We start from the raw sequence: 16,317 nt of genomic DNA, 5'->3' as shown, positions 1-16,317 counted from the left end.
GGAGGACCTTTTTTGGTGGGGAGGATGAATGCTTTGGCGCTAGGGCTCGGGCGAAAAGAAAGGGGCGAGCAAAAGTAGAAGAAGGCATGGGTAGAAAGGAGGAGGCTTTTCCCCTTTATAAAGGCGATAAAACTTTATGCCTCCCCGCTTGCCTAACGGAGCCTGCTCGTTCCCCAGTTACCGTAATTGATGGTGAGGTTGGTTTACCCACGCCCGTATTGAAGAGGATCCTGCGTTAAGGGGACACGATCTTTGCTTTGACAAGGCGTGCCGAAGAAACCGCCTCGCGATATGTGCAGAGGCAGGTTGTAAAAGAAAAACGATTCAAATAAAAATCGGGCCGAGGCGTGATGTCACTTGTCGAAGAATTGTCAGCAGATTAGATTCATGGATTATTATTCTCTCTACGGCGGTATATGGTATTTATATTGCACAGCCGGACACGGTCCTTGTGTTCGGAATTTATCTTGGAGTATTCAGAGATGGAACCCGCCTCGGAATGCTGAAGACAATCTACGCGCCGGACTCATCGTCATTGAAGCCTGGTTCAGGGGCTACTGAGGGAGTCCTGGATAAGGGGGTATCCGGACAGCCGGACTATATACTTTGACCGGACTGTTGGACTATGATGATACAAGATAGAAGACTTCGTCCCGTGTCCGGATAGGTCTCTCCTTGGCGTGGAAGGCAAGCTTGGCGATTCGGATGTAGATCTCCTCCTCTGTAAACTGACTCTGTGTAACCCTAGCCCCCTCCAGTGTCTATATAAACTGGAGGGTTTAGTCCGTAGGGGACAACAACAATCATACCATAGGCTAGCTTCTAGGGTTTAGCCTCTCTGATCTCGTGGTAGATCAACTCTTGTAATACTGATATCATCAAGATCAATCAAGCAGGAAGTAGGGTATTACCTCCATTAAGAGGGCCCGAACCTGGGTAAACATCATGTCCCCAGCCTCCTGTTACCATTAGCCTTAGACGCACAGTTCGGGACCCCCTACCCGAGATCCACCGGTTTTGACACCAACAAAGATCTCAATGGAGGTGAAACTTTTGAGGGTGATGGAGTATGGTATGGCTTGTCTAGAAGAGCTCGTTGATCATAAATTGGTATTTTTTTGCCAACATCTTCATCAAGGAATCATCTGATGAGGTAGAAGCAAGTTTCTTGGATTTTCTGGACATATATTTCTTTCGGGATGTTGCGTTTATTTCCTTTCGGGCAGAAGCCCATTCCTTCTTCTCTTGAACATCTAGCTGAGTCAATTCAACATTTCTCTGCTCAACTTGATTTCTCCTCGTAGCTCTTTCTTCACGCTTAGCTTTAGCTTTGGCTCTCTATTCTGCCTGGGAAAAGTAGCAATTATCTTTAGAGAGTCAGGATGAGCAAATTCATTCAGAGATGGCCTGTCCTTAACATCATTTGGTCCAAGGTAGGCTTCAGCTATGCAATCATTCCATGGAGGGTTGAAGGCGAACAAGATCTAATACTTCCTCTGAACATTTTCATAGTTAAACCACTTCTTCGCCCAGTGATGGTGAATCCTTTGGAACCTGATATTTCTTTCAGTTGCAGTTTCTCCTTCTGGATGGGTCTTGTAAGCTTCCTGATCGGACATTTTTGCAGCTGTATTCCTATCTCTTGCATGACCACTCTTCTTGGGATTTCCATCGGAAGATAGTGTCTTGGAGTTAGTGACCAGATCATCCTCGGGCGGGCTGTGTGCTGAGGGAATATCATCTTCCTCTTTTTCTGGTTCAGAAGCTACCTTTTTCTTCAGCACTCTTGGTGGCTTTGAAGATTTTGCAGTGATGGCCAATCTCTTCTGCTCAACTACTCGTGGCACTTGAGGGATATCTTCCTCAGAACCAGACCGCTTCTCTAAGCTTTGAGCCATGACCAAACCCGAGAGACGAAAAGAAGGGGCAAAAGACAACATAAGACAAGGTCACAGACATGCAGATACGTAGAAAATACTAAGCAGATAGTATTTCAGAAGCAACAGGGGAGTTCATGGCATCTGTAAGATATCATCGATGGAATTGCAATGCGCCTTAGGACAGAACAACAACTCATCTAATCTTTTGGCATAATGCACATGAACCCTAGAACACAGATAACATGTACGTGATAAAACTACAAACCGTACATGCCATTACTTAGAGAACCCTAAAGATCTACCGCAAGAGAATAAAACAACAAGAATACGCGTCGGTAAGAACAACCCTAGAAAAGGAACAAGACAGGGCTAGCTCCAGATCTATGCGCCCTAACTTGGCAGCAAAGATCAGCTATGGCACAACGCTAAGGAGGAAAGTACCGCGGTGGCATGAACAGTGATGCCGAGGCTTCGCCGGAGTTGGACGGCGAAGAGCGACGACGACACTGCTTCGAGCTCGAGCTCGGGTGGAGAGTGAGGGAGGTTTGAGGACGAACAGAGGGAGAACACAAGAAGGAAGGAGAAGCAGGGAGGGGTTTTTATAGCCTAAGGGTGAAACCGCTCCCTTCGAGATCTACGGCCGAGAAGCACGGGACAATCCACATTCGAAGGACGAGATCACGATCGTGGAGATCGTTGGCACGTGTCAAATGTTACCTACGTATATCTCAGAAAATGAATGGAAGTCTGAAAGGTTTGAGGAAGGGCAAACGCCAAGACGGATAGAAGTTTGAAGTTTATTTCATTCATAGCCAAGGACGTTGGAACGAAATCTTCTTCAGATCAAATTGCATGTTTATGACAGAAAACACAACACGAACGAGAAAAGAACAAAGAACGAAACAAAAAAGGAAACACAACGACAAGCGAGAGAAAAACACAAGACACAGTGAGTAACAAAGAGACAAACCACCAGGAAGACACAAGAACGAATCACCAACAATAGCAGATCTCTGGGCTTATAATAAGCGTGTGGTATCCCTGAGAGATTTCCTGCAAGAGAGAATTAGTTCTTCTTCGTAACCCATACTTTTATGGGTAACGAGGATTGATACATCTGTTTTGCATCATGATTTATTGCTGTTATTCATAAAGTTTTTATTCAATATAACACTTCATGGAGTATTTCTAATGCATTTTCTCTCTTAATATGCAAGGTTTACACAAAGAGGGAGAATACCAGCAGCTGGATTTCAGGGCCTGAAAAGGCTACAATAGAGATACCTATTTTACACATCTCCAAATAGGCTGAAAATCAATGGAGAATTATTCTAGAATATATAAAAAATACTGGGCCAAGAAGTTACTGGAAGAGGCCAACTAGGTGCCCACATGGCACGTGGGCGCCCCCAGGGTGCGCCCTGGTGCCATGTAGAGGCCCTGGCCCACCTCCATCCTTCTCCTTCTAGTATATAACTCATTTTACCCTAAAACTTTAATGGGGGGACTTTTGGGATGAGGTGCCGCCGCCACGAGGCGAATCTAGAGCAGGAGCACTATTGCTCTCCGGCGAGCAGATTCCGCTTGGGACACTTCCCTCTGGGAGGGGGAAATCAAAGCCTTCGTCATCACCAACAACCCTCTCATCATGGGAGGACCAATCTTCATCATCATCATCAACTGCACCATCTCATCACAAACCCTAGTTCATCTCTTGTCTTCAATCTTTGTATCAAAACTATAGATTGTTACTTGTGGGGTGCTAGTAGTGTTGATTACCTATCGTAGTTGATGCTAGTTGGTTTGCTTTGTGATTTACTAAATGTTCAGATCCTTTATGTTATTCAATACCCCTCTGATCTTGAACATCATGATGATGAGTGAGTAGTTACTTTTGTTCTTGAGGACATGGGAGAAGTCTTGTCATAAGTAATCATGTGAATTCGGTATTCGATATTTTAATGATATGTATGTTGTGATTCTCTTAGTGGTGTCATGTGAACGTCGACTACATGACACTTCACCATTTATGGGCCTAAGGGAATGCATTGTGGAGTAGTAATTAGATGATGGGTTGCTAGAGTGATAGAAGCTTAAACCCCAGTTTATGCGCTATTCCGTAAGGGGCTGATTTAGATCCACATGTTTATTGCTATGGTTATACTTTGTCTTAATTCTATTTTCATAGTTGTGGATGCTTGCGAGAGGGGGTCATCATAAGTGGGAGGCTTGTTCAAGTAAGAACAACACCCAAGCACCGGTCCACCGACATATCAAATCATCAAAGCAGCGAATGCGAATCGAATGAACATGGTGAAAGTGACTAGATGAAATTCCCTTGTGTCCTCAAGAACGTTTGCATCATTATAAGTAGTTGTTCCAGCCTATCCTTTGCACTCAAAAGGATTGGGATATCTTGTTGCACCTTATTTACACTTGTCACTTGTTACTCGTTACAAATTACCTTGCTATCAAACTATCTGTTCCTGCTTATTTCAGTGTTTGCAGAAACTACCTTACTGAAAACCGCTTGTCATTCCTTCTGCTCCTCGTTGGGTACGACACTCTTACTTATCGAAAGGACTAGATGGACCCCCTATACTTGTGGCTCATCAAGACTCTTTTTTGGCACCATTGATGGGGAGTGAAGCACCTTTGGTAAGTGGAAATTGGTAAGAAAACATTTTTTTATGTGCTGAAATTTATTGCTACTTGTCACTATGGAAAGTAATCCTTTAAGAGGCTTGTTCGGGGTATCTTCCCCTCAACCGGAAACCACTAGAGTTGCCTCTCCACCACCTATTAAAGTTACTAAAGATATTGCTTATGAAATTCCTGTTGGTCTTATTGATAAACTGTTAGCTAATCCTTATGCAGGCAATGGAACTAAACATCCTGATGTGCACTTGATCTATGTGGATGAAATTTGTGGATTGTTTAAGCTTGCAGGTTTATCTGGAGATAGAGCTAAGAAGAAAGTATCCCCTTTATCTTTGGAGGAAAATTCATTGACATGGTATAGGGCATTGACATGGTATAGGCTATGTGATGATACTAACACGTGGGATTGGAATCAGTTGAAACTGGAGTTCCACCAGAAATTTTATCCTATGCATTTGGTACATCATGATCAGAATTACATCTATAATTTCTGGCCTCATGAAGGAGAAAGTATCGCTCAAGCTTGGGGGAGGCTCAAGTATATGCTTCACACATGCCCCAATCATGAGCTCTCAAGAGAAATAATTCTTCAAAACTTTTATGCTTGGCTTTCTCATAATGATCAAACTATGCTTGATTCTTCTTCGACTCATTCTTTTACGAAGAAGACTATTGAATTCAGATGGGATCTTCTTGAGAAAATTAAGCGCAACTATGAAGATTGGGAGATCGACGAAGGTAATGAATTAGGTATAAATCTTGAGTTTGATTGTGTTTAACCTTTTATGGAAACAGATGCTTTTCAGAAATTTAGCACTAAGTATGGACTTGATTATGAGATAGTAGCTTCCTTTTGTGAATCATTTCCTGCACATGTTGATCTTCCTAAGGATAAGTGCTTCAAATACCATCCTCCTATAGAAAGTAAAGAAAACCCCCCCGAGGTTAAGGAAGAAAAAGTTATTTTTTTACAATGTTGATCCAGCTGTTCCTACTACTTATTTTGAGAAACCACATTTTCCTGTTAGAATTAAGGAACACTCTAAGGTTTCTTCTGTGGTTAGGAAAAGTTATGTTAGAACACCTACACCTTCTTAGCAAATTAAGGTTGAACCTAGTGTTGCTATAGTCAAAGATCTTTTGGTTGATGAACTAGATGAGCATGTTTATTTCTTTCTGTGAAGATGCATCTAGAATTGCTAGGCCTGATCCTAAGCATAATAATAGACATGTGGTTGGCATGCGTGTTATTTTTGTTAAGATTGGAGATCATTGTTATCATGGCTTATGTGATGTGGGTGCTAGTGTCAGTGCTATTCCTTTTACTCTCTATCACGAAGTTATGAATGATATTGCATCTATTGAAATTGAGGATATCAATGTTACTATAAAGCTTGCAGATAGAAATACTATCTCACCACTTGGTATTGTTAGAGATGTTGAAGTCTTGTGTGGTAAGATCAAATACCTTGCTGATTTCCTTGTTCTTGGATCACCATGAGATGATTTTTGTCCTATAATATTTGGTAGACCTTTCTTGAATACTGTTAATGCTCAAATTGACCGTGCTAAGGAAGTTGTTAGTGTTGATTTTGGTGGTGTGTCTCATGATTTTAATTTCTCTAAGTTTCATACACAACCACATGATATAGAATTGCCTAGCAAGGGTGAAATTGTTGGTCTTGCTTCTATTGTTGTTCCTACTACTGATCCTTAAGAACACTATTTGCTTGATCATGAGAATGATTTACATATGAATGAAAGGAATGCAATAGATGAAGTTTTCTTCAGTCAGCAGCCTATTCTTAAGCATAATTTGCCTGTTGAAACTCTTGGAGGTCCTCCTCCACCAAAGGGTGACCCTGTTTTTGAGTTGAAGCCATTACCTGATACTTTGAAATATGTCTATCTTGATGAAAAGAAAATATATCCTGTTATTATGAGTGCTAACCTTTCAGGACATGAAGAAAAGAGGTTATTGAAAATCTAAAGGAAGCATCGTGCTGCTATTGGATACACTCTAGATGATCGTAAGGGCATTAGTCCCACTCTAAGTCAGCACAAGATTAATATGGAGCTAGATGCTAAGCCTGTTGTTGACCACCAAAGTCGTTTGAATCCTAAAATGAAAGAGGTGGTAAGAACTGAAATATTAAAGCTTCGGGAAGCAGGTATAATCTATCCCATAGCTGATAGTAGATGGGTAAGTCCAGTTCATTGTGTTCCTAAAAAGGGTGGTGTCACTGTTGTTCCTAATGATAAGAATGAGCTTATTCCTCAGAGGATAGTGAGGGAGTCCTGGATAAGGGGGTATCCGGACAGCCAGACTATATACTTTGGCCGGACTGTTGAACTATGAAAATACAAGATTGAAGATTCGTCCCGTGTCCAGATGGGACTCTCCTTTATGTGGAAGGCAAGCTTGGCGATTCGGATATTAGATCTCCTTCTCTGTAACTGACTCTGTGTAACCCTAGCCCCCTCCGGTGTCTATATAAACCGGAGGGTTTAGTCCGTAGGACAACAACAATCATAATCATAGGCTAGCTTCTAGGGTTTAGCCTCTACGATCTCATGGTAGATCAACTCTTGTAATACTCATATCATCAAGATCAATCAAGCAGGAAGTAGGGTATTACCTCCATCGAGAGGGGCCGAACCTGGGTAAACATCGTGTCCCCAGTGTCATGTTACCATTAGCCTTAGACGCACAATTCGGGACCCCCTACCCGAGATCCGCCGGTTTTGACACCGACATTGGTGCTTTCATTGAGAGTTCCTCTGTGTCATCGCTATAAGGCTTCGCAACAATGACGCGGTCCGGGGGGAGACTTTTCTCCCTTGACAGATCTTCGTATTCGGCGGCTTCGCACTGCGGGCCAATTCACTTGGCCATCTGGAGCAGATCGACAGCTACGCCCCTGGCCATCAGGTCAGGTTCGGAAACTTGAATTACACGGCCAACATCCGCAGAGACTTAATCTTTGATGGATTCGGGCCTACTCCAGGAGCACCGGATGGTCACGACGGGCACGACCTAGATCAGCTTCGGACAATATTCGAGATAACGCACCTGCAGCTGCCCCAACCCTTAATCTGGGGCAGATCGCGTCGTCCGAGGACAGGTGGATGGACCCCGCCACGGGGACCGCATACTCATTGGCGCTGGAGCCGAACACAGACTGCACCTCTAAGGAAATCTGTGTCACCGCACCCCCGGACTTGACTCCGGTCGTAGGTTCCGGACCGTGTGCATCCATGCCCATCGAATCTGATTGGGCTCCGATCATGGAGTTCACCGCCGCGGATATCTTTCAGCACTCGCCCTTTAGTGACGTGCTAAATTCATTGAGGTCTCTCTCTTTGTCAGGAGACTCTTGGCCGAACTATGTATGGCTCGAGTGGGAAGTAGATGACGAAGAAATTCCTTACCCATCCACCACCCACTTCATTGCTACAGTCGATGATTTAACCGACGTGCTCAACTTCGACTCTGAAGACATTGATGGTATGGATGACGATGCAGGAGAAGAACAGGAACCACTGCCCACAGGGTGCTGGACAGCCACCTCCTCATATGATATATATATGGTGGACACCCCCAAAGAAAACAATGGCGATGAGGCAATAGAGGATAACCCCTTAGGGAAGAAGTCAAAGCATGGGCGTCACCAGCGCCGCTCTAAGCCCCGCCACAGCAATACCGACACAGGAGACGAAAACAATCTGGATGCTGCCGAAGATGAATACAATCTCGATCAGCCTACCATCGAGCAGGCCGAACAGGAAGACGGGCAGGTTAGCCCAGATGAACAGGCGACGGACAGATACTTGGAGGACGACAACTATATGCCTCCTTCCGAAGACGAGATAAGCCTCGGCGACGATGAATTCAGCGTGCCTGAGGATCCCGTAGAGCAGGAGCGCTTTAAGCGCCGGCTTATAGCCACTGCAAGAAGCCTGAAAAAGAAGCAGCAACAGCTCCAAGCTGATCAAGATCTACTGACAGACAGATGGACCGAGGTCCTGGTAGCCGAGGAATACAGACTCGAGCACCCCGCCAAAGGTTATCCAAAGCACAAGTTGCTACCTCAACTCGAGGAAGAGGCCTTAGAGCCTACACTACCAGCACAAGACGAGGCTGACCAGCCACCAAGACAAAACGACATATCAGCCCAAATACCAGCCCGCACCCCGACGCCCATACACTACAGCTCGGGGCAATGCGCAGGACCTGCGAGACATATTGGAAAACAAAGCAGGACAACCAAGATCGATCTACGGATCGCGGGGGCGCGCCACAACATATGACGATGACCGTCATGCCGGATATACTAGTAATAAGTCCGGCTGGGCTGAACATAACCGACCAGACTTAGCCAGACTGCGTCGTGACATAGCCCGACATAGAGGCGCTGCACACCCCCTCTGCTTCACTGATTAAGTAATGGATCATGAATTCCCAGAAGGGTTTAAAACCGTAAACATCGAATCATACGATGGCACAACAGACCCCGCGGTATGGATCGAAGATTTCCTTCTCCACATTCACATGGCCCACAGTGATGATCTACATCCATCAAGTATCTTCCCCTTAAGCTTAAAGGACTAGCCAGACACTGGCTGAGTAGCCTGCCGGTGAACTCCATCGGCAGTTGGGAAAATCTTGAGGACGCGTTCCTTGATAACTTCCAAGGCACCTACGTGCGACCACCGGACGCTGATGACTTAAGTCACATTACCCAACAGCTCGGAGAGTCAGCCAGGAAATTCTGGACTCGGTTCCTGATGAAAAAGAACCAAATTGTCGACTGTCCGGATGCCGAAGCCCTAGCAACCTTTAAGCATAATATCCACGACGAGTGGCTCGCCCGACACCTTGGCCAAGAAAAACCGAAGTCCATGGCGGCCCTCACGACACTCATGACCCGCTTTTGCATGGGCGAGGACAGCTGGCTGGCTCGTAGTAGCACCACGCCAAGAAACTCTGACACTTTAGATGTCCGCGACAGTAACGGCAAGCCACGGCGCAATAGACATAAGCATCGGAATAATGGCGACGACACCGAAGATACGGCAGTCAAAAGAAACAATCTAGGATCGTCCAGTCTGGACCGCATACTCGACCGCTCATGCCAAATTCATGGCACCCCCGACAAACCAGCCAATCACACTAACAGAGATTGCTGGGTGTTCAAACAGGCCGGCAAGTTGAATACCGAGAACAAGGACAAGGGGCTGCACAACGATGATGATGAGGAGCCCCGGCATCCGAACACTGGGGGACAGAAGAAATCCCCCCCCCCCCAAGGTGAAAATGGTAAACATGATCTATGCCACCCACATTCCCAAACGGGGAACGAAAGCGTGCACTAAGGGACGTCTATGCGATGGAGCCAGTCACCCCAAAGTTCAACCCATGGTCATCCTGTCCGATCACTTTCGATCGCAGGGACCATCCTACCAGCATCCATCATGGCGGTTCAGCCGCATTGGTCCTTGACCCAATCATCGATGGATTCCACCTCAAGCGAGTCCTTATGGATGGTGGCAGCAGCCTGAACCTGCTTTATCAGGACACAGTGCGCAAAATTGGCATCGATCCCTCATGGATCAAACCCACCAAAACCACCTTCAAAGGTGTAATTCCAAGGGTAGAGGCCCACTGTACGGGCTCAATAACATCGGAAGTGGTCTTCGGATCTCCGGATAACTTCCAAAGCGAGGAGCTAATCTTCGATATCGTCCCTTTCTGTAGTGGCTATCATGCACTACTTGGACGAACCACGTTTGCTAGATTCAATGCGATACCACACTATGCATACCTTAAGCTCAAGATTCCAGGACCTCGCGGGGTTATAACAGTCAATGGAAACACAGACCACTCCCTCCATACAGAAGAGCACACTGCAGCCCTCGCGGCAGAAGTACAAAACAACCTTCTTCAACAGACAACTAATTCGGCAATAACAACCCCGAACACCGTCAAGCAAGTCCGGAGCACCCTGCAACAGGATTGTTAGGCATGCCAAGAGCTTGATTAGCAATCCGGCCTCCGCCCCAGCCCCATTCAGGCGGCATTCGTGCCACGCATACATAACTACACACTCAAAATACCATGGGCATAGGTGGAGGCGAGACGACGATGCACCCACAGTGCGGTTCAACCGCCACGAGCCCCGCATACCTTTTTTTTCTTTCTTCCATGACCCTACTTTCGGGCGGCCCCTTCAGAGAACCTGATCATCGGACTCATCACAGGAGGGAAAACCAAGGAGGCAAGAGGCTTCGCGCACAAGGAATACCTAGGTGGTCTCTATTAATGATCGTTATACCTATTTTACATACCCGCATGCAGCCTGCCCTTGGATAGGACATGTCAAATAGTCCTATTTGTTTCTTCTTAACGCATCAATTGCACACATACGCCTTGACGTATTATCCAAATAACAACGGGAAATAGTATACAACGTCAGCTTATTATTACTATCTTCATATTTTCCCTTGAATATTTATTTAATATTGCATCCGTACACTTTGGTACGATCAGTTTGCCAGGGGCTTTTTATCATGCCCCATAGCATGGCAAGAAAAGTCCGAACACTTTCGACGGTGCGGCACCCCGAACTTATAGCATTATATGCATGAGCTCCGAATCATGTCTTGGGTCAATAGTTGGGTTAGCCCGGCTCCCTTGTTTTGGTACCTTAGGTTCCATTATATCGGCTAAGGTAGCGTAGGGAGAACTACTATGATTGTGTCCCGGTTCTTCCGGACGAGCACCTTAGTAGAGAAAGCCGAAAACTGACCGTCATGATGCGGCGAGAGCTGGTCGCTGTTCGAGAGGTACTAAATCCTTAAACATTTTTTCCGCTTAAGGCGAGGAATCGGCCTTGTCCAATTTAGGCGTGTATAGCGCCCCAATTTGGCTTTCCGAATACTAGGGGCTTCACCGAAATTGAAAATTAATAGACTTCTATGGCCAAGTGAGAGTTATAAAGCCGCATAGTCCGATTGCCTTGTTCGCTGCGCTAAACACCTCCTTAAAGGACCAAAAATTTGGATAAAGAGTGTTTGGGTTTTCCACGAACACCCCAGTACTAGTTACACGGGGGCGGAAGCCGACTACTGGCCTACTTTCAGAATTTTATAAACGGCCACACAGAAGGTAATATTTTAAATCAACAAAGCGTCATACAGCGCAAACAAACTCGTTGTTATATTACAAAGACGACATGAGTACATTCACTCAAAGATTATGTCCTTGGTACATTGATCGGCCACAAGGCGAGCGCCTTTCATAACGCCATCATAATATTTCTCGGGGTAGCGATGCTCCTTACCCTCCGGGGGTCCATCCTTCACCAGCTTCTCTGCATCCAGTTTGTCCCAATGCATCTTCGCACGGGCAAAGGCCTGACGGGCACCCTCAATACAGACGGATTGCTTGATAACTTCAAGCCACGGTCATGCATTTAAAATATGCTTTATAAGGCCAAAGTAGATGTCGGGCAGGGGCTCGCCAGGCCACATCCGGACTATAAGGTCCTTCATGGCCAGTTCGGCCGCCTTGTGGAGTTCGACCAATTGCTTCAGTTGGTCACTCAAGGGCACCGGGTGTTCGGCTCCGGCGTACTGGGACCAGAACAACTTCTCTGTTGAGCTCCCTTCTTCAGCACGGTTGAAATCCGTGGCATCCGATATGCTGTGTGGCAGATCCGCGAATGCCCCTGGAGAGCTCCGAATTCTGTTAAGTAAAAGAAATGTCTCCTCCACATGCTTGCTTTGCATAATGAATGCCTTACCCGCCGCTATCTTCTTGGCTACCTGGATTTCCTGGAGGTCCTTTTGGGCTTCGGCCTTGGCGTCTTTCGCGCTCTGGAGGGCTTTGGCAAGCTTAAACTCTTGCCTCTTGAAGTCATGCTCCAAGGACTCGAACTTCTTGCCGAAGTCCTGGAGCTCTTGTTGTACCTCGCTCACCCGAGCATCTTGCTTTTCACGCTCAGTGCACTCTGTGGCCGCTTTGTCTTCGGCCTCGAATAGCGCCTTCTTCAGGGCCGCCACTTTGGTTGTGGCCCCTATTAAAAAATCATGACGATTTTTTAGCGCACCAATTTTTCTTCCTCTATATGACGCACGGACGGGGTATCACTTACCTTTGTTCTTTTCGAGCTGCATCTTCGTGAGGCCGAGTTCTTCTTCGACCTGCTTCAGGTCCCACTTGAGTCCGGCGACCTCCGTAGTACGGGCGGCAGCGGCCAGCAGCAACGCCTGCTTATTCACATAGACTTTGATTGTTAGACTCCTGCGGATTAAAAATTGACCCTCCGTTTGGCTTGTCTTTCCGAACACCAAACAAAGTATCAGGGGCTACAATCTATTGGGTGATATTTTCTCACACTTTTTTACTTACCTCAAAGCCTGTTAGGAGGCTAGTGCAGGCTTCGGTCAATCCGCTTTTGGCGGACCGAACCTTCTCAATCACCATACTCATAAGAGTACGGTGCTCTTCGTCAATGGAAGCGCCTCGAAGCACTTCCAGCAAATTATCCGATGCCTCTGGCTGGGCGGAGGTCATCGGCACGGCCGGCTCACCCTCCTTAGCGAGGGGCTGCCCACTTGAACCCGGAACCAGTGGAGGCTTTGACGCAGTAGTCGGCTGGGAGCCAGACTTGTTGTGGCTCTTGTCTACCTAATCCATGGGGATCTTGCCCCCCATACACCCGGCGTCTGGGATTTTGCCTTGGGGCGTCTCCAGAACCATTGCCCCCTGCTCTGGTATCCTTTGGGACAACACCTCAGTGTCGTCCACAGGTCGTGGGGAGGTGGCCGTCGGGAGTGAATCCATCTCCGACTCACTCAGAGACCCATCCGAAGAGGATACCTCTAGATGGGATCCGACCGGACTACATATGCATGTTCGGCGTTATAAAAAACCATGAAAATAAGACGTACTATAGAGTGCGGACACTTAAGATTTCACCAGGGGCTTTTCCCTGGGCAACCACTCCTCCTCGCTATAGGCGGCCGTGGTGGAGTGATCCGGAAGGGATGTCTTTCCCTTCTTTGGCGTCCTAGCCTCCCCCTCTAGGGCAGCTTTCCTTTTCTTCTCCTCCCGAGTGCAGGGAGGGGGCATCTCTTCATGTTTCCCCCTGTCTCCATGTGAGGAACCCGCCTCGGTGTCCTCGGACGATGAGCCTATCACAGCCCTGCGTCGGAGACCTTTCCTGGTCCCCTCGGCCGCTTTCTTGGACCTTTCGGCCTCCCCGGTTGGGGCGGCCTTCCTCTTTCTCTCCTCCCCTTAGTGGGAGGAGTGCGCCTCGTCGTCTTCAGGCGAGGCGCCCGGTGCAATCTCGCACCGGAGACCTTTTCTAGTCCCCGTGGCCTTCTTCTCCGGCACCTTGTAAGGCGCCGGAACCAGCATCTCCGTCAGGGGTGCGGTTGTTGGATCTTCAGGTAGTGGAGCCGGACAATCGATCCGCTTCGCCGTCATCACATAATCCTGTTTGGTCAGCATGGTGATTTAGAATCCCCCCATGAATATGTTGGGAAAGGTACATCTTGTGATGTTCAGAGGACTTACCGGATTGGCAAGGCGCTTTGCGCTGAGTCCGCGGTCCTCGGAAGTGGGAGGAGGAACTTCGCCGGCCTTGAACAGCGCCTTCCAGACGTCCTTATGCGCCGTGTCGAAGAGCTCTTGCAGCATCTGGTTTTCGGCCGGATCGAACTCCAACATATTGAATGCCCGTCTTTGACACGGGAGGATTCGGCGGGCGAGCATGACCTAGACCACGTTGACAAGCTTGATCTTCTTGTCCCTCATACTTTTGGTATAGGCCTCGAGTCCGGTCAGCTCCGCAGGTTCGACCCAGGACAGGCCCTTCTTTTCCCAGGAAGTGAGCCGCATGGGGGTGCCGAACCGGAATTTGGGCGCCGCCGCCCAGTTGGCATCGCGTGGCTCGGTGATATAGAACCACCCCGATTGCAACCCTTTCACGGTCTCCACGAAGGATCCGTCAAGCCATGTAACGTCGGGCATTATGCCCACCATGTCGCCTCCGCACTCCGCCTGCTGTCCGCTCACGATCTTCGGCTTCACGCAGAAGATTTGCAGCCACATGCCGAAGTGGGGCTTGATGCGGAGGAAGGCCTCGCACACGACGATGAACGCCGAGATGTTGAGGATGAAATTTGGGGCTAGATCATGAAAATCTAGCCCATAGTAATACATGAGCCCACAGACGAATGGGTGAAGTGGAAATCCTAGTCCGCGGACGAAATGAGGGAGGAATGCTACTCACTCCCGAGTCTTTGGGGTGGGGGTGATCTGTCCCTCCGCTGGAAGCCTGTGCGCGATGTTTTCGGCCAGGTATCCGGCCGCCCGAAGCTTGGTAATGTCCTCCTGTGTGACGAAGGAGGCCATCCACTTGCCTCCCGCTTCGGACATGCTGCGAATGGTCCTACGGAGAAGGTGAGAACTTGGGCGCTAGGGCTCGAGAGTGCCAAAATGGATGAGCAAAGGAGGAAGAAGGCATGGGTGAAAACGGGAGATCCTTATCCCTTTATAAAGGTGGTGAAAAATGTACGCCTCCCCACTTGCCTGTCAAAATCACTCATTTTCCAAGCACCACGATTGATGGCATGGTTGGGTTACCCATACCCGTATTGACGAGGATCCCGCGATAAGGGGACACGATCTCTGCTTTGAAAAGACGTGCCAAGGAAACCACCTCGCAATGTGTGCGGTAGCTGGTTGTGAAAAACGGTTCGAATAATGACTGGGCCATGGCGTGATGTCACACTATGAAGGGTTGTCAGCAGATTAGATTTGTGGAATATTGTTCTCTTTATGGAGGTATGTGAAATTTGTCTTGCAGAGCCGGACACGATTTAAGTGTTCGAAAATTACTTTGGAGTATTCGGAGGAGGAACCCGCCTTGCAATGCCGAAAACAATCTGTGTGCCGGACTCATCGTCATTGAAGCCTGGTTCAGGGGCTACTGAGGGAGTCCTGGATAAGGGGGTATTCGGACAGCCGGACTATATACTTTGGCCGGACTATTGGATTATGAAGATACAAGATTGAAGACTTCGTCCCGTGTCTGGATGGGACTCTCCTTTGTGTGGAAGGCAAGCTTGGCGATTCGGATATTAGATCTCCTTCTCTGTAACTGACTCTGTGTAACCCTAGCCCCCTCCGATGTCTATATAAACCGGAGGGTTTAGTCCGTAGGACAACAACAATCACAATCATAGACTAGCTTCTAGGGTTTAGCCTCTACGATCTCGTGGTAGATCAACTCTTGTAATACTCATATCATCAAGATCAATCAAGCAGGAAATAGGGTATTACCTCCATTGAGAGGGCCCGAACCTGGGTAAACATCGTCGCCCCAGTCTCCTGTTACCACTAGCCTTAGACACACAGTTTGGGACCCCCTACCCGACATCCGCCGGTTTTGACACCGACAGATAGTAACTGGTTATAGAATGGTGATAGGTTTTAGAAATTTAAATAAAGCTACTAGGAAAGATCATTATCCTTTGCCTTTTATTGATCAAATGTTAGAAAGGTGTTCCAAGCATAAACACTTTTGTTTCTTAGATGGTTATTATGGGTTTTCTCAAATACCCGTTGCACAATCTGATCAAGATAAAACCACCTTTACTTGCCCTTTTGGAACTTTTGCTTATAGATGCATGCCTTTTGGTTTATGTAATGTACTTGCTACTTTTCAAAGATGTATGACTGCTATCTTCTCTGACTTTTGTGAAA

Source organism: Triticum aestivum, chromosome 4B, assembly GCF_018294505.1.
Source record: "Triticum aestivum cultivar Chinese Spring chromosome 4B, IWGSC CS RefSeq v2.1, whole genome shotgun sequence".
NCBI lineage: Eukaryota > Viridiplantae > Streptophyta > Magnoliopsida > Poales > Poaceae > Triticum > Triticum aestivum.
This window is presented reverse-complemented; position numbering follows the sequence as displayed.